This window comes from Oryctolagus cuniculus, chromosome 14 (genome assembly GCF_051225735.1).
Source record: "Oryctolagus cuniculus isolate XC-2025 breed Fujian yellow rabbit chromosome 14, ASM5122573v1, whole genome shotgun sequence".
In the NCBI taxonomy this organism is placed as follows: Eukaryota; Metazoa; Chordata; class Mammalia; order Lagomorpha; family Leporidae; genus Oryctolagus; species Oryctolagus cuniculus.
Window position 1 is genome coordinate 13,717,552 of NC_142880.1, and position 19,358 is coordinate 13,736,909.

The 19,358-nt window shown below is 40.6% G+C and overlaps 1 protein-coding gene and 1 pseudogene across 2 annotated transcripts in view; one reads left to right on the top strand and one right to left on the bottom strand.

Moving 5' to 3' along the window:
* ADGRV1 (adhesion G protein-coupled receptor V1) overlaps positions 1–19,358 on the top strand; it is a 603,645-nt gene that overhangs the window by 430,533 nt on the left and 153,754 nt on the right. The window lies entirely within an intron of this gene.
* Positions 6,600–7,465, bottom strand: LOC149122242 (ubiquitin-conjugating enzyme E2 variant 1-like; annotated as a pseudogene).

The window sequence follows — 19,358 nt, forward strand, 5'->3', positions numbered from 1 at the left end:
CTAGTCTCTCTCTCCGGTATTTTCCCACTTCTTCCCGCTTCTTCCCTCCTGGGTTTTCTATCCGAGTCACGGCACCATTATGTCGCTCCCCCTCTTCGTGGAGGAACAACACAGGACCCTGCGCTGTTCTTTTGTCTGCTCGGCCCTCCCCGGGTTTGCTGCTGGCTCTTCCCGGGTTGGCTACCAACCCTTCCACCTCCGTGGAAGGGCGGTTCCCCCTGCCACATTCCCCACTTCCGCAGGGGAGCGGCACACCGGCGGCCGGCTCTCTCGGGGGCTGCACAGGTGTTCCTTCAGATAGATGTTCCTCTTAGATGTTCCCGGTGCATGTTGTCTCTCTCCTTTATAGTCCTCTTCCACCAATCCCAACTCTGCTACCCACACGCTGAGTACGCTGCTCTCCTCCAATCAGGAGTAAGATCAGCTCCTGCAGCTCAGTCAATCAAATTGGCGAGAGGCAGCTGCGTAAAAGTTGTTTCTCCCTTCTCAGCGCCATATTGTGGGACAGCAGATGCATAGAATAAGTCTTAATTCCAGTAACTTAGTCTAGTCCGAGTTGCTCCCCACAAATCTAAATCTTTTTCTACTGACATTTTTCCAATATACTAATCTCTTCTTTAGCTTTGTCATGTGTCCTATTAAATCAATTTATTGAGATTGTAAATTTAGGCATTATATGTTTAAAATCTAGAGAATTTCCCCCTAGCAGAGAGAATCAATAAATTTCCTTGATGTGGCTGGATTGTTTTGTAATACAGTTTTGTCTACTTCTGTGTAACCATGATTAGCAAGGTTTAGCTTACTTTGGACCCAAAATGAGAAGCAGGTTGTTTAGTAAGACCTGTCCTGTTTGAACCTGGAATGATACTTCTTTCTGGAATTGTTTTGCATGTCTTCTTAGGCTCTTCTCCTGTGAAGCTAAGAATCAGAAAATGCCTCAAGGGGAAAATCTCTAAGTATCTTACTTCTGAGCACCCACCTTTATCTAGGGTTGTGTAATCTTCTCTGTCAGCCCTGGAGCCTGAGTTTTGTGTCCTTGGCCCTTTGAGATTGCCACTGTGCTCTGCTGGCTCACTCTTGGCATACTCCTTCTTCTAGAATCCCAGTCTCTCCTTACCCAAGAATTGTCAAATGCCCTTGAGGGAATCGTGGTAGCCAGGATGTAGACCTCATTTCAATGAGCATCTCTTCTTTATAAAGATCTCGGATCTGAAGTCCTGACTCCCTCAACAGTTTCCCAGTCCCTTCAAACAGTGGTTTCATTTCTTTGTTTTTATTTTATTTTTGTCTTTTCTAGTTTCTCTAGATAGGAACATAAATCTATCACACATTATTTATTAGAAAAGTTCAGTATTTTAAGACATATTTTGGTGGCAGGCATCATGGTACAGCAGGTTAAGCCAACACTTGGGTCATACTTGAGTGCTGGTTTGAGTCCTGACTACTCTGCTTCTAATGCGGGAAGCTACTCAACTTCCTGTTAATCCACTCAAAAGGCAGTTCATGATCGCCCAAGTGCTTGGGTCCCTTCTACCTACATGGGAGTTCTGGAAGGAGTTCCCAGCTCCTGGCTTCAGACTGGCCCAGCCCAAGCTTTGTTGGTGGCCATTCAGGGAGTAAACCAGCAGATGGGGAATGAATGAATGAATCAATCAATCAAACAATCTCTCTCTAACAAATAAATAAATCTTTTCTAAAAAGATGGATTTTATAGATAATGTGCACATCTGTTTAATATATTACATATATCTGCTGATCAAATATAACAAAATATTTTACCAAATAATATTAGTAACCTAGGATTAAATCTTTATGGACAATAATAATGGTGAGTAGCAGTGAAAACAGTTTAGATATTGATGTTGTCTAGATTCAAGCCAGGCTCTACTTCTCTTTCAATAAGTTCTTAACTTGGCTTACTATTGCTTTTGACATGACAACCTTCTAAATTTTTGTCTCTAAGCTATAATCTTTTTCTGAACTCCAAACATATATTTTATATTCAGATATCTAATAAACACCCTTACCAGAGTAACACATAGTCATCTCAAACTGAGCATGTACAGAATTGATCTCCTGAAATGCTTTTGCCCATATTCTTTATTAAAAAAAAAAGTCCACTAATACCTTCGGGTTACTTTGAGGTTGAGTTATTTTCTATCAATTTTCCATTTCATTCCACATCCAGTAATCACAAATTATTTTCTACTTTAACTCCTAAATTCCTTTCTCATTTTAATCTTCATGTCTTGTTTCATTACCATCTCTTCAGCTGAACCTTTCTCTTCTCTGTTCAGCTAGTTTGCCTCCTGACTTGGGCCCCCATCTCTAACTTCTTTATAATCTGTCACTGGATTCTGAGGCATAGACATGATCATATCACTCTGATAATTAAAGCCCAACAGTTGATTTTCATTACCTTCAAGGTCATGGCTGATGACCTCAATCTGTGGTTTGACACTAACCTGCTGAACCAGCTTCTTATCTTTTCTTCCACCCACCCTCACTCCTTACCCTTTGTAACTGCATTGTGGGATCTCTTATCCCTATACCTGGTATCTTTTATGTCTCGGGTGATTTTCTTTTTTTCCTATTTTTCGCTAAACATTAACTTAAATATCAACTTTTAAAGGATCTATTTTCAGACAAAAACACTGCCTCTTACATATTGCCTAGTTAGACTCAGAACCTTCCATAAATCCCATGATTGTGCTAAGTACACTATATTGAAAATGTGTATGTCAGCCATGTAGCTTGAAATTCAGCCTAAAGATTTATGATTAGTTACGGGGCATATAGTGAGAGTTAAATAAGTTTCTGAAGAATGTGGGACTTCATTTATTCCTCCATGGAAGTGTCAGAGCAAGAAAACAGGCGGGTCTTAAGAACCTGAGATAAATTTACACAAATGAGAGTTTAAAGAAACTTATATGCTTTCTCTGTATGATCATACACACACATACTCCCAAGGTATGATCACACACACAATAACATGAATAATGAACAGTATCTAATGTGCCTGGAGCTCACCAGATAATACCGTCTCAACATTTTAATGTACTACATGAAACCTGTTAAATCTTATAAGAAAGAAATTTTCTTTTCTTTTTTACATGTTTTCCTTTTATTCAAACTCAGGATTGACCTAGGACATAAATGCTCATGTAAACAGAAGACATGATTTTAATCAATGAAATGAGCTACTTTTGATTAAAAAGACAGAATTTTAAAAAGAATGTGAAATGAGATTTTATGTTTTGTGTATTTTACCATGGACCCAGAAGGCGAGATTTGGACAGTAATTCAGTGCCACTGTAAGTCCTAGTTACTGTGAGGTTTAGTCCGCACTGTTCTGTTTTTCTCCCCTCCCATTGTTGGTGAAAATAACAAAGCTTACTAGATATGCCCCATTATAAACATCGACATTTCAGCCTCCTAATGCCCTTAATGCTAGATGGAATTCCTCTGTTTGTATTTTGGTGATCCCCTGGGAAGCTAGTTCCATCCTGAGCCTGCCCTAGGCGTTTCTGAGGGTGGAGCTGGGGAATCGGTTTGACTCCTTCCCTAAGTGCTGGTTTGAGTCCTGGCTACTCTGCTTCTAATGCAGGAAGCCTTTCGTGATCCGTGGGGTGGCCTTGGGGACTTCCATGGCCCACTCAAGGAGGATGGCTCCTCATGATTCTTTCCACCTTGTGCAATCCCAGCCCTAGCTTCCCCTCAGAAGAGAAGTGGCCCCTTTCCTCTCACTGAAACTCTAAGGCCATTCAGGAAACATTCTTTGTGTTGAGACATGTCTCTAGCCTCTTCCATTGAATCCCTTGTCACAAAACAAACTCTTCTACTTTTTCTTTTCCATTAAGTCATTTTCATCTTGTGTCCTTTCACACCACTATCTAATTGTTTGACTTCTTTTTTTGTAGAATAGTAATTTACAGAACAAAAATTGTACATAGTAGAGTTCTCACATATGCCACATCCAGCTTCCCCTGAAAGCATCTTTTATTATGAAATAGTTGTTCTGGTTAATGAACCACACCCAGCTTCCCCTATGTTTTAATCCAAGCTCCCTCTCTCCATGCCATGCCTCAAAGCCTCTAGTAATCAACAGTCAACATTGTGTTCACATTTTTATTTTTAGCTGGATTTTTGAATCTAGACTTAACCACACAACCTGACTTGGAGAAAAGCCCTAAGTATAAAATGTAGATTTTTTCTGTACAGTAGAAAGCCTAGTATAGATTTATCCTCACTTCTTTGCCTCTGAGCTGAATGGCCCTATGGATCCCTAAGGAATCATACCCTACTCACAGTCATGAAAATCGGGCTCCTACCTCCTAGGGTTGAACAGTGCTTACCTAACATAAAGGCAAAGTAAATGAAATCTTCCCTTGGGTGCAGAAGGAACTCTGTTGCAAGCACCTGGAGGCAGGCTCCACTGAGTTTATTCTGAGTGTCTTTGGAAGGAGTTGAGCGTTTTTCTTGGTTGGCTTTCTTGGCTCTCGTGGTAGAGGAAGTAAACCGAGAGAGCATAGCATGCAAAGCACAGAGGAAAAGGGGCGTGGGCGTCGAGAGCCAAGCCGGGAGCAGAGAGAATACGGGCTGAGGATTTTCCCTAAGTGGATGCATGCTGTTAATCTGAGACCCTAAGTGTCGTGAACGTCGGAAGATGGAATGGTTGAGCGTGAGTCAGTCATGCCACAGAGTGACGACATTGCTCATGTCAGTCTCAATATGTCTACCTCTGAGAAACAAGAACCCAGCACACTGATAGGCGTCAATATCAAGAAAACGGACATAAGAATGACTGAGTTACTTTGTACTTCCAAAATGCTTTTCTTTCTTGCTAATTCATACTAATTCAAATTTAACAAAAATCAACACATACTTACTGAATAATGATTATATGCAGGGATCTAAGTGAATTCTCCTCTATGAAAACTTTAGAATTTGATAATAAAAAAGTATATGTTCATACTTTAGTTTTAAAGTTAGTTTTTGTTTGTAAGTCTCTTAGCACTTCAGCATCATGTTTTATTTTAACAAATCTTAATTATAACCTGTTCTGAGTATCCTGCATCTAAACTGAATTACCCATTTTATGAATTGCCCAATCCTTTGAAAACAATCTAATTTTGCTAGCTGTATTAGAACAAATGTTATTAATGTAGAGGACAAACATCTGTATTCTAAATTGGGGCTCAATGGAAGGAACTGTTCTGTATCTGAAGTCTAAGACCACATTAGAACTTTACTTTCATTGACAGAGGTCATGAAAAAGGCTTTGAAATGTAGGGATCTCATTTGTTACCCCAAGATTAAAGAAAGTTGCCTCATGTACATGGAGGAGTAGTGTCATCAGGATCTCTTCATGGATTTGTTCAGTAGAGGATCTATTATTGCCTGTGAGTATATGTACACATACATATGTGTACACATGAAATCAAATTTTAGACTGGCATTTTTCATTTACTTACACATTAAAATGAAAATATCTTGAAAGCATGTGTCCTCACAAGGTCTTTTTAAAATTATTTTTTTGAGTATACACGACTCCCTTCCTCTCGTTCACGCCCCAGATGCTCAGAGTGGCCATGTCTGGGCCAGAGCTGGAGCCAGGAGCCAAGAACTCAATCCAGGTCCCCCATTTGGGTGGCAAAAACTCAGTTACTTGAGTCATCACTGCTGCAGCCCAGGATCTACGTTAGGAGGAAGCTGGAGTCAGGAGCCCCAGCCAGGAAGTGAACTCAGGCACGGCAGTGTGGGGCGTGGATGTCTTCAGCACTAGGCCGAATGCACACTCTCCCCAGAAGATCTTAAACTCATAGGATCTAAGGATTGGAAAAGGTCTAGGTTGTCTTAACAGTTCCAGGCGTGTTCTTCAAACCATATCGTGTTTCAAATCCCTGTTCAAAGATTTGTTCCTGTCTTGAACTTCTTGTTCTAACATACCCACTTACTTGAATTTTTATGACTGCTTGTTATGCAACACATTCTGCTAATACTCAGCTTGTTCCCTGACCCGGAATCCCTGCCTTATCTTGCTGAGCAGTTACCTCAGCCTTTTGGATGGCCCCTTTCTCTCTCTCTCTCTCTCTCTCTCTCTCTCTCTCTCTCTCTCAGAATTCCAGTCCCTCTCTCCTTACCCACTACACAAAGAATAGACTTTCACCCTGGCCGAGCTCTGAGGCTCATCAGGTGAAGAGAGCCTTGTGAGTTGGTGCTTTCCCTGGTATAAAGTCTTGAAAGCGTTCTTCATTTTGCTTCCCTCAAAGTCCCTTTCCCAGTGGGGCCAGAGTAGACCAGGATAAGGGGCTGCGGTTTGTCAAAGCCGTAGAATCTGGAGAGCAGGTTATGAGACTAGGACAAGTTTACCTCCACAAACCTTGCTCTTGTGTTGTTTTAGAACAACTTCTGTATTTCAAATGGACAGAATAGTATCATTTACAGTCTCATTAGGTAAATTGCCTTTGAATGGGAGCTTCCTTTCCAGTACTGTGAGGCCTACGAGATGAGTCTAGAATGGATACTACTGTGGGAAAGGAAGACTGTGTACATCGTGTGGCGAGGTGGCAGTCAGGGCCTGTGGCCGTCCTCTTTGCCTAGTTGCTGTAGCACTGTCCTTTGGGCGGCCAAGGGGGCTTCTTGTTCTCTGTAGACATCATCAGGCCACACAGCTCTTGCAGCACGACTCCGATGCTGTTATGACTTCTGCCATTTTGCTAGCACTGATACAGCTCTTGGGTCCACTGCTCTGTCAGACCATTAACCCTGTTCATATTTTTGTTACAAAGCATATAAAGGGGGTGTTTCTGGGTATTAGGTCCACATTCTATTTTAAGACTGTGTATTTGGGCTGGTGCTGCCGCTCAATGGGCTAATCCCCCACCTTGCGGCGCCGGCACACCAGGTTCTAGTCCCAGTCTGGGTGCTGGATTCTGTCCCGGTTGCTCCTCTTCCAGGCCAGCTCTCTGCTATGGCCCGGGAGGGCAGTGGAGGATGGCCCAAGTGCTTGGGCCCTGCACCCCATGGGAGACCAGGAGAAGCACCTGGCTCCTGTTTTCGGATCAGCACGGTGCACCGGCCACAGCGCGCCGGCTGCAGCCGCCATTGGGGAGTAAACCAACGGAAAAGGAAGACCTTTCTCTCTGTAGCTCTCTCTTACTGTCCACTTGGCTTGTCAAAAAAAAAAAAAAAAATGCGCAGACACCAACCTGACACTACAAGGACCATGAAGAATCAGGGAAACATCACCACCAAATAATAATAAAAAAAAAAAAAAAGACTGTGTATTGGTTTTTGTAAATTGTTCCTGGAGGCCCTGCCATCTTGTAAGTGTCATGTCTTCATCATCTTCTAGACCCCAGCCAACACTTCCATTTCCTACTCCTTTTCAGCCTTCTTCAAACTCTTCCAACCATCAGAAATTGCTAAGAACTTTAACTCCTGAGCCTGGGGTGGCTGCCATCTTGTGTTGCTGGAGCTCAAAGGGGCCAGCCCCTCCTTTAGCCCACTCTCCCTCCACCCTCCACCCCCCCCCCAGGCCCTGTTGTGCAGGTCAAACTTTGCCATTCTTATAAAGATTTAGCTTTCCTTTCCTTTTTTCTTCCTTTAAAAAATTAATGCATGTTTCAGGATGCTGCAAACTGAGTTCCAAAAAAGTTGAGTCTGAACAGTTTTGCCAGCCTTCTCGTTGCATATATGTGGGACAGAGAATTTTTACAGGCCTTCTGCTACTTCCAACTGTTACCCCTGTCCCTCAGTTATTTAAGAGTAGTTAGAGGTATGATGCTTTATCAGTGATATCAATATAAATATTTTTATTAACCACTTGAGCCATCACTGCTGCCTCTCAAGGTTATTAGTATTGGCAGGAAACCAGGGTCCGTAGCTAGAGCCAGGTACCAAACTCAGGGGTTCTGATGTGGAACACAGTTTTCTTAACCAACATCTTAACTGTGAAGCCAAATTCCTACTCCTCGTTTGTAATCACTGAATCATTATTTACGATTGATAATGATCTGTATTTTTTGTTTTCCTACCTATTTAGTTTAAATAGCAATATTTTACTTCAGTAAAGAACTTAGGACATTTTTACTACCTTTGCTAGAGCTTAGGCTGGGGTCTTTGAAGGTTTGATAGAGTTTTCCCTGTGAAAGCATCTGGGCCTGCTGCCTTTTTTGTAGAGTGAACTCTTTCTAGTTATTCCATGAGAATTGATCTGTCGTGGCTTTCTAAATCAAATAGGAACAATTTTGTTAACCTGTATTTATCTAGGAATCTACCTATCATATAGGTTTCACATTCATCATGGCAGGGGAATAAAATCTTCATCATTTCCTTACAACATAGTGCTCCTCCCTGTATTACCTGGTTTGACAAATGTCAGAACAGCACAACAAAGTTCCTTGGTACCTACTTGAAGCTGTTGGAATGAAGGGAAGACCTATAATGTCTTCAGAATTCTTTGTATTCATAGCTTTGTCTCCTGAAGTAGAAGACTTAAAACTTTCAAGTTAGGAAGAGTTGCGATTGAAGACAAAGATGAGAATCTCCTATTGCCCATTTACCATCCTGGGTTAAGACCATTTGGGATCATTTTACCTGTCATAATTGCCAGAGAAATTCATACATATGTTTCCTTCCTCATTTGTTCACTACATAAAGCATTCATTGAACACTGTGTATGTGTGGGATATCAGATAAATCGGTGTCCTGTATTTGGGTGAAAATTATGTTTCATTTCAACACTCATTCAAACTCCACCTCAAAGATCTTTCCACATAAAGGAGATAGCATCATATAATAAAAAGAATATTTATGCACTGCCTCTTGCCAGTTGACATCAGTAAATTGGCACAATTTACAGGTATCAAAATGCAGTTACCTAGAAGTGTCCTTTGGTAAACGCATTATACCAAATACACCTTGAGATGTAGCTGTAAAATTCTCCATGTAAGAGTGCAGCAGAAAGACCAATCGTTGCCTCTGCCTTGTTCTAGCTCTGTGACTCTGAGCAGTGTGCTTACCCTCTGAGACGCTGGAGTTGCCCATCTGTGAACCAGACCTGATAGAACCTGTAGTGTGGATTAAGGGAGATGCTGCATGGAGAGGAAGTGCATGAGCTGTGCCTGGCTCAGAGAATGGGACAGTGAGAGCCCGGTGAACGTGTGTCTCATTTGCAAGAGCAATTTCATGCAGCCTTTCAGACAGACCCGGTTGAACACTGTTTATCATAAAAATTCCTAAACAGTTGCTTACCCATTTTTTTTTTTTAAAGTTGGTGGCCATGTTAGTAACTCCAGTCATTCGGAAATTGTTACTGAAATTATTCCTATCTTTTGTTTACACTCATCTTTCACATTAGGATTACAAACAGTATACTGGAATATTTATCAGGTTAGAAAATTGTTCTGTTTTGTCATAAATGAGACAAAAAAAATTGCCTCTGCTTGCAATCTTCCATGGTCTTATCTCAGTCAGTTGCAGCTGCTGTAACATGATACTGTACATTGGATGGATAAAACACATGTATTGTTTTATACACACAAAACAGAAGTGTGATGCTGTATGTATTATATTTGCAAGTTGCTTTTTATTTATTGGACACTGGCTATCCATCCCATTTTATTTGTAATATTCCATTGTGTTAAGGTAACCGACTCTCTGTTGGTAGACTTTTGCATTACTTATAATTTTCTTTATGCCACTTTTGTAAAGAATATTCTTATATGGCTATTTCTGTACACTTGTTCTAATATATTCCACAGGATAAATTTTGGGCACTGGAATGGCTCAAATATGCAACTGTAGAAATATATATTTTATTTAATGCCTACTACTACTCTAAAAGATATTGTCAAAGCATTTTCCTACAAAAATGTCAGACTGTTTCTCCACATCCTTGCCAACTGTGGACTTCAAAATATTTTTTTAATGTTTGCCAATGTGAGGTACATACATTTATTTAAATTTGCATTTATTTGGCTATTACCTGTGCTTTCATAGTTTCATTTGTTGTGTGACAGACATTATAGTAAATGTGTACTCAAATTTATTTTTATACAACTCCATAAGTTTGAATATTTTTGCATAGATTTATTTAACTTCTTGATTTCGTCTTGGAATTGCTTGTTCATCTCCCTGCATTAATTTTTCTGCTTATTTGCTTACTTTTTCAGTAATTTGTTCCATATTTCTTCTTTTTTTCCTTTTTTGGAAGCAACATGAGATAAATTAAGGCTATTAACTTTGTTTCTCTTGAATTTTTATTTGTCTATTAACTCATCTTTCTCTTGTCCATTTTTCAAGGAAATTTACATTGTAATGTATGAATGAGCTTGTGTGTGAGTGTGATTTTAAATGTTTTGTGTGCCAGTTAAATCTTCCAACTGCAGTAATGGCACCGTGAACATGTTGAGCACATTTAGAATGATTTACTCGGGGTCAAAGTGGTGAAAACATGCATCGCCCCAAGAACCTCATTCTGCCTCCCTCCTAATTTATTAACCAGAGACAGACTCAGGAAGACTAATGAGCACTTTTTAATGCCAGTGCTCAAAACTTTGGCATTTAAAATATCAAGCAGAATAACACATTAGGAAATATATCACTAAAAAAACTGCAGAAGGTCGAGTTGTACTAAAAGGGTGTTCATGATGTTAGGTTTCATCTTTCTTCTTAAAAATTGTGAGAGATAAAATGAAAAACATTACCTTTCGTCCTTCTCGCTGTGTCCCTCAAAGAATCTCATCTGAAAAATGGGAAAATCTGTTAAGTAGATAGGTGCGTTATTTGGAAAACATGTCAGTTAGGAAGTTCTGCAGTAGACATGTGCAGTGAACAAGGAACTGTCCACAACATGAACAGCTGGTCAGACAGGACACCTGGTACCACTTAAGAAAACCATTCCTGGCTCTGAGGGATTTGGGGTTGGGATTGTCTTCCTGGTAGCTTTTCCAGAGCAGTGACTTGCCAGCTATTCCTTTTTCTTACAATAATATTTTTTCTTCCTTTGAAAATTAATCAATATTTGTTTTAGAGATTCTGAAAAGCATAGAAAAGAGAATTTTAAAAATGAATGAGACACCACTTTATCAAACACTTCTAGTCCTTGCTGTGTTTGTTTGTGTCTAGATTTATGTATTTTTGTTTTGTAATGCAAAATTGATGCTAAAGTTGTCTCCTGCTTATTTCACTTGATGTTATGTAGAGTTTCACACGCCTTTGAGCAGCCTCCACATTTCTAATGGGTGCACAGTATCTGTCTCATGACAGAATTTCTCAACCCTGACTACCTTTCCCCAGCAGTAGACATTTTTATTCTTCCCATCTCCATTTCTAATATTTAAAAAGACTAATGTGCTATGTTGTATTCCCATACCACAGAATCCTTGAAATGAAATGATTGGGTTAAAAATATGATGTTTTAAGCAATATTGAAATCACCCCCCCCAAATTTGAAAACTTAATCTCAGCAGTATTTCTTAAAAGTACCTGACTCCCAGCAGCAGACCCAGTCTTGATTGTGAGTTTTATTGGTGTTATGTAAATGTAGTGATTTAGAGTTCTTCAGAGAAACAAACCATGAGAAGAGAGTTTGTGTGTGTGTGTGTGTGTGTGTGTGTGTGTAGCGATTTCTTATAAGGGATTGGTTCATACAGTTATGGAGACCCTATGTTTCAGTTGACTCCAAAGGCAGGAAAAAATAATGTCCCAGTTCAGAGAGCTTTGGGCAAGGCAAGGCATTGTGGTACAGATGGTTAAGCCCCAGCCTGGGACATCTGCGTCCCATATCAGAGTGCCAGTTTGAGTCCTGCACTCTGCTTCTGATTCAGCTTCCTGCTAACGCACCCAATAAGGCAGTAGCTTACGGTTCAAGTGCTTGGGCCTCTGCCACTCACCTAGGAGATCAGATGGGGTTTTTGTTTTCCACCTTTGACCAAGCCCACCAACCCCAGGTGTTGCACCTATTCAGGGAGTGAGTCAGATGATAGATAGGATAGATCTTTCGTGATCACAAGCTCCTTCTCCCTCTCCCTCTCCCCCTCCTCCACGCCCCTCCCCCCCCTCCCACTCTCCCACTCTCCCTCTCTCTCTCTCCGCCTTTCAAATAAATAAATAAATCTTCAAAGAGCATCAGGCAGGAAGAATTCTTTCTTGCTTGAGGACATCTTCTGGGGTCAGAGATACCAAAGTATTCTAATAGTGCCATACTTTGCCTTCCAGTTAACAATAATTAGATTTTTTTTCTTTAATGATCTTCCCCATGCCTCCTGTCAAGCGTCTCTGGGTCATCAGCCATGTCAGTACTTGGGCTTCTGCCCTGCATTCTCCTTACGCCTCCTCAGCAGAATCAGTTACCAGTGCATTTCCCCCCTGCTTTTGTTGTGCTCTGATAGATCCCTCAGTCAGTGTATTTAAGTCATACAAGTTTAACACATTTCGTTTATACAGATTTAGGAACATGCTAACACTTCCCCCTCCTACCCTCCCTCCCACCCATGCACAAACCCTCCCCCCACTTGCATTCTCATTCTTAATTTTTCAAAGACCAATTTTCAGTATACTTAATGATCATATAGTTAACGCTACTCCAAGTAAAGGAGTTCAACAAGTAGTATGAAGAGAAAAAGAAAAAACAACAACAACAGTGTTCCTCAATGGAAGAGACAAGGGCCCTAAATAATCATCCAATCTTAAAATGTCTTTCACTCCAATACATTACATTTCAGATACTCTATCAGTTACCTTAGATCAGGGAAAACATACGGTATCTGTGTTTTGGGGATTGGCTTATTTCACTAGTATAATGGATTCAGTTGCAAAAGATGGGATATTTATTTATTATAGTTGCCTAATACTCCATAGTTTTCTTTATCCAGTCAACAACTGATAGACATCTGGGTTGATTCCATTCTTAGCTATTATTGTGAATTGTGCTGCAATGAACATGGAGGTACAGATAACTCTTTGGTGTGCTGATTTCTTTTGTTTGAGTAAATTCCCAGGAGTGGGTTGCATGGATCATATGGTAGGTCCATAGTCAGATTTATGAGGTATCTCCACACTGTCTTCCCACAGTGGCTGCACCAGTTTATATTCCCACCAGCAGCATACCAGGGGACCTTTTCCTCCACATCCTCACCAGCATTTGTCGTTTGTTGATATCTGTATGAGAGCCATTCTAACTGGAGTGAGATGAAACCTCATTGTGGTTTTGATTTGCATTTCCTGATGGCTAGTGATCCTGAGTATTTTTGCAAGTGTCTGTGGGCCATTTGAATTTCCTTTCTTGAAAAATGCCTGTTCAAGTCCTTTGCCCATTTCTTAACTGGATTATTTATTTTGTTTTGAATTTCTTGAGCTCTTTACAGATTCTGGATGGTAACCCTTTGTCAGTTGCATAGTTTGCAATTATTTTCTCCCATTTTGTTGATTGCCTCTTCACTTTGCTGAGTGTTTTTTGCAGTACAGAAGCTTCTCAGTTTGATGTGATCCCATTTGTCATTTTTGACTTTGATGGCTTGTGCTTCTGGGATCTTTTCCAATAAGTCTTTGCCTATGCTGATGCATTGCATAATTTCCCCAATGTTCTCTAGTAATTTGATGGTATCAGGTCATAGATTTAGGTCTTTGATCCATTTTGAGTGGATTTTTGTGTAAGGTATAAGGAGGGGTCTAGTTTCATATTTGTGCACATGGAGATCCAGTTTCCCCAGCACCATTTGTTAAAGAGACTGTCCTTCCTCCAGGGACTGATTTTTGCTCCTTTGTAAAGATGAGTTGGTGTAGATTGATTCCAGGAGTTTCTGTTCTGTTCCATTAGCTTTCAAGTCTATTTTTGTACCACTACCAGGCTGCTTTGATTATAACTGCCCCTGTAGTATGTCTTTAAATCACGTATTATGATGCCTCCAGCTTTGTTTTTGTTGTATAAGATTGCTTTGGCTATTCAGGGTCTCTTGTGTTTCCACATGAATTTTAGCATCATTTTTTCTAGATCTGTGAAGAATGCCATTGGTATTTTGATTGGAATCACACTGAATCTGTAAATTGCTTCTGTTAGTATGGACATTTTGATGATTTTGATTCTTCCAATCCATGAACATGGGAGATTTTCCCATTTTTTACGTTGTCGTCTTTTTCTTTCTCTAGTGTTTTGTAATTTTCATTGTAGAGAACTTTGATGTCTTTGGTTAAATTTATTCCCAGGTATTTAATTTTTCTTGGAGCTATTGTGAATGGGACTCTTCTTAAAAGTTCTTTCTCAGCCATGACATTGTGTATACAAAAGCTGGTGATTTTTGTGTAGTGATTTTATATCCTGCCACTTTACTGAACTCTTTTACAAAGAGTTCCAATAGTCTATTCGTGGAGTCTTTAGGATCCCTTGTATATAGAATCATGTCATCTCCAAATAGGGATAGCTTGATTTCCTCCTTTCTAATTTGTATCCCTTCGATTTCTTTTTTTTTTTTATTTTTTTATTTTTTTTTTTTTATTTTTTTTTGACAGGCAGAGTGGACAGTGAGAGAAAGAGACAGAGAGAAAGGTCTTCCTTTGCCGTTGGTTCACCCTCCAATGGCCGCCGCGGCCGGCGCGCTGCGGCCGGCGCACCGCGCTGATCCGATGGCAGGAGCCAGGAGCCAGGTGCTTTTCCTGGTCTCCCATGGGGTGCAGGGCCCAAGCACCTGGGCCATCCTCCACTGCACTCCCTGGCCACAGCAGAGAGCTGGCCTGGAAGAGGGGCAACCGGGACAGAATCCGGCGCCCCAACCGGGACTAGAACCCGGTGTGCCGGCGCCGCTAGGCGGAGGATTAGCCTAGTGAGCCGCGGCGCCGGCCTCCCTTCGATTTCTTTTCCATGCCTAATGGCCTTGGCTAAAACTTCCCAGTTTATTTTGAATAGCAGTGGTGAGAGTGAGCATTCTTGTTTGGTTCTGGATCTTAGGGGGAATGCTTCCAGCTTTTCCTCATTTAATAGGATCAGTTTTTCTCTAGATCTTTTGTTTCTTTTCATAGCTCTTATCTTCTTATATCGTATAAGATCTCCAAGCCATTGTCTTAATTGTTTTCTGGCCTCAGTAATAAATGTTTAGAATCATCTTATTTTTTTCTGGGTTTAAGGGAATTCAGTTTTTCTTCTCAGGTGCCCATCTTGGTTGTTTATTAAATTTTTTCCTCTTCTAGAATGATGTCTTCATGAAGTTCATTGTTATACAATACAGGAAGGTATGAGTTTGAGCTCTGCTCCCTATTTTTAGTTAGAATCTCCTTTTGCAAACAGAAAGCTTGATTTTAGGTATATGTACATCATAATAGCCTAATTAACAAGAATTAGTAAATAATAATCTACTTTAGGTCTGTAAGATGCAAGTGGCATTTACCTACCATTACCTGCATAGCTCAGTTGTTCCACACTCTAAACAAATGGAATACATGAAAAAATGTCAGCCCCCAAAGGACACTATACAGGGTATTACCTATCCCTGTGCCTGTGTGATATATTTTTCCTTGAAAATGTAGCTCCCATAAGATGGTATCCTAATATAGTCTCCTTTACACCTGCCACTCTTGTAGATTTGGTGAGTGCAACTTTAAAAACAAGGTATAAGTGTAATTAGTATTGAGTGAAGGGATGAACTCCTGGCAGAAGGAAAAGATCTCTGGCTGTGTTCCAAAGAAATCTTGGGAGCTGTGCAGCTTTCTGTTTGATAGAGATCCTGGCCTGTTTAATAGAATGAATGGCATGTAATCATCAGTAACTCATTTATTCATGAAAATTAAGGAGTAAAGAAGCTCAGTATCTGAATAATTACAGATAGCACAACTGGAATTAATCCCAGTGTGTCTGGCTTACCCACAAAATCCAAAGCGGCTTTCAGACACACATTGGAAATTCTATTCTGCTTAAATTGGAGAATCGAGAATCTGATGGTTTTGTATTTGAATATTTGACAGTTTCTCAGAAGGTAGAGCAAACAGTGAGGTTTGACGTAATTATGTTCAGTTCTAGAAACAGAGAAGATGAGGTCCCAGGAAGAAACTGCACTTCCTTCACAGAGCCCCTGATTAACAGGGAGGGGAATTCCTTAGGTGGCACGCTACAATGGAGGGAGATTTTTCAAACACTCGGACAAAAATAGGATAGTATTTCTTGAACAAAGGCTCCAAAAGGAACAATAATGCCACAGGAAATCACGTGGAAAGTCATGGATAGAAGCGACAGGAGATGCGCTTCTGTTAACAGAGAAGTCCTGGCGGCAACACCAGGGCCGCTGCACGTGGAGAACCCATGAACAGAAAGGGAGGCCTGGGAGAGCTGAACGTTGAGTGGAAGTTCTGAAGTCGATCTCTCCATCCTTTATCACTTTAATAAGCCTGAAACACAGATGCATATTTTTTTAAATTACTCTTAGACATACTACATTCAATCCTAACTAATCATGACTGTTTTGTACTTTTTCTCGGAATTCATTTTAATTTTTGTAAAGATTTATCTATCTAAAAGGCAGAGTTAGAGAGAGAGAGAGAATGAGAGAGAGAAAGAGCACGAGAGAGAACGCTTCCATCTGCTGGTTCACTCCCCAGATAGCTGCAGCAGCTAGGACTGAGTTCGCCCAAAGCCAGGAGCAAGGAGCTTCTTGCAGGTTGCCTGCGTGGATGCAGGGGCCCAAATACTTCAGCCATCTTCTACTGTTTTTCCGGGTGCATTATCAGGGAGCTGGATCGAAAGTGGAGCACCGGGGCTCAAGTCGAAGCCCATGTGGGATGCCAGTGCTGCAGGCTGAAGCTTTAACCCACTTGGCCACAGCACCGGCCCCTCAGAATTCAATTGAAACTTCACAGTTTTTCTGTGCTGCTTTTAGACTAAGTGCTCAAACTATTGGGTTGACCAGTTTGCTTTTCCGATTGCTGAAATACCACCTAAGGGACTGAGAATCCAAAATTGCCGCCTTCTAACAGAAAAAGACAACCCAGAATACTAGCATAGAGAAGAAATTTAACAGAAATTTGAATATATATTTTTAAATTGTATGAAAACCTTTTTTAAGGCCACAATTCCACTGTGTTTGCTGTCCTTACTGGTGTCGTGTGAGATGTGCTTAGCTGCACCCTCTACCATAACTACCAGCAGTCTTACCCGCTGAGCGCTGAAGTAGGTCAGTTGGAGTCATCCTTGGCAACTCACTCTCTCCTGATGTCTACATCCTGGTAGTCCCAGGGCGACTGATCCTGCTGATAATGTGTAAGATCTGTCCTCTCCTACCCATTCATACTTCACAGGCTGAGTTAAGGTTTTCCTGGTCTTACACCAATTCTATTGCAATAGCCTCCAAGTTAGCTATCCTATCGTTTACCCCCTATTTTAATCCTTTCCCTGTATCCTCACTAAAGTTCATTCTAAAATATAAACCTGCTTGAAAACTCTTCAGGGATTTAAGAATTTCAGAAAAAGAAAATCCAAATTTTTATCTGCAGTAGGCAATTCACTTAGTGCAAGGGATGCACAATATCATTTCATTCTAGAGCAATCTTGCCCGACAGATGCAGTAGATGTGTGAATAATAATGAGGTAGCAAAATAACTAGGAAGTGGTAGGTTTTGCGTATTTGTTACCTCTGCTTTTAATATAATTATATCTGTAATCTCAGTTTTAATAATGGCTGTGCTTAACAGCTAGTTTACCAAATTGTTGAAAAGTTAGCCCTGAGTTTTTGTGTGCTTATACACACGTATGCACAGCTTTGTGAGTGTTTACAAATCACAAATCATGTTCATAGGATTCTAGGGGAGAGAAGTATTTGTAGTGAGGTAAGGACACTCAAACTAACCTTCACATTGATGCATATTTTATCATTAGATGATCTGCTACATCTGTGTCTAGCTTTATGTCTTCAATTCATAAAAATCCTCAATGTGTGGTCATCCCATGGAGAAAACTGAACAGAGCATTATGAAGGCTGTTGACCATTCCCGGAGTTCCCTCCAAGTGTGTCTTTTTCCCTTGTACAAATACGAGGTGAAAGGCAGCAATGCTGATTGTCCTCTCTCAGTTTCTGAAGAATCATCCTCCATCAAGGACATGAGGAAGGCAAAAGATACATCCACTGCTGTCGGAATTTCCTCTGAGACTTTTCACTAGCCCAGCAGGGCAATGCAGCCAAAAGTTCTCTGTGCTTCCTGGTCCTGTTAGAACTGCAACAAGACCAGGCCAGTCGCACAGTTCTGGCTTGCCCCATGAAGTGTGTGGCTTGCCCCATAAAGGTGTGCCCCACTGCACACCTGCCCATGACATGAAAGAAGATATATTCCTGGGAGATTTTGGAGTGAATTTTATTCTTCTAAATCAGGAGAGGGAAAATTTTTTTCTGCCAAGGGTGATTTGGTTATTTAAAACATCATTTGAGGGCCATACAAAATTATCAACTTCAAAACTAGCCTGCTTTAAAAAAATTTTTTTTTAAAATCAGCCTGCCACCATTTATTGAATTTTTAATCTGACCTGTGATTGCCTTAGCAATGCCAGACCAAATGATTTTGCAGGCCTTATATGGCCCGTGAGCTAAATGTTCCCCACCCCTGTTGTAAATGTCCACACCTCTAACGTTTGCCCTGTCATATAATAAATATCAGTCTGTGACACACAATTAGAACCAAATAATGAAAAATAATGAGAATTTTCTTTTGTTAAAGCTATAACTTTTGAGTATTATTTTAATTTAAAAAATCCATTTAAGTGAGTTTTTCATTTTTCAGTGGCAGATAAGAGGTTTATCACTCATTTAATTAAACTAAAATTATGTGATATGTTTATAAAATTCTGCAGTGACTACTGCACAAAATTGTGTGAGCTTCAAAACCCTCTATCACAGCCTTCCAGGTATTTGAAATGAAGAAGAGAGAATAAAAACATTAAAAAAATTAAGAGCAAATATTTTGACAGGCAGAGTTAGACAGTGAGAGAGAGAGAGAGAGAAAGGTCTTCCTTCCGTTGGTTCACCACCCCAAATGGCTGTTGCAGCCGGCGTGCTGTGTCTATCCAAAGCCAGGAGCCAGGTGCTTCCTCCTGGTCTCCCATGTGGGTGCAGGGTCCAAGTACTTGGGCCATCCTCCACTGCCTTCCCGGGCCACAGCAGAGAGCTGGACTGGAAGAGGAGCAACCGGGACATAATCTGGCGCCCCAACCGGGACTAGAACCCGGAGTGCCGGCGCCACAGGCAGAGGATTAGCCTAGTGAGACATGGCGCCAGCCCAGAGAGCAAATGTTTTAAATAAGTTTCATTAAGTTAAGGATAGTTATATGAATTATTAGTACATATTTCTTATATTTTTAAAACACCACAGTTGCTTTAGTT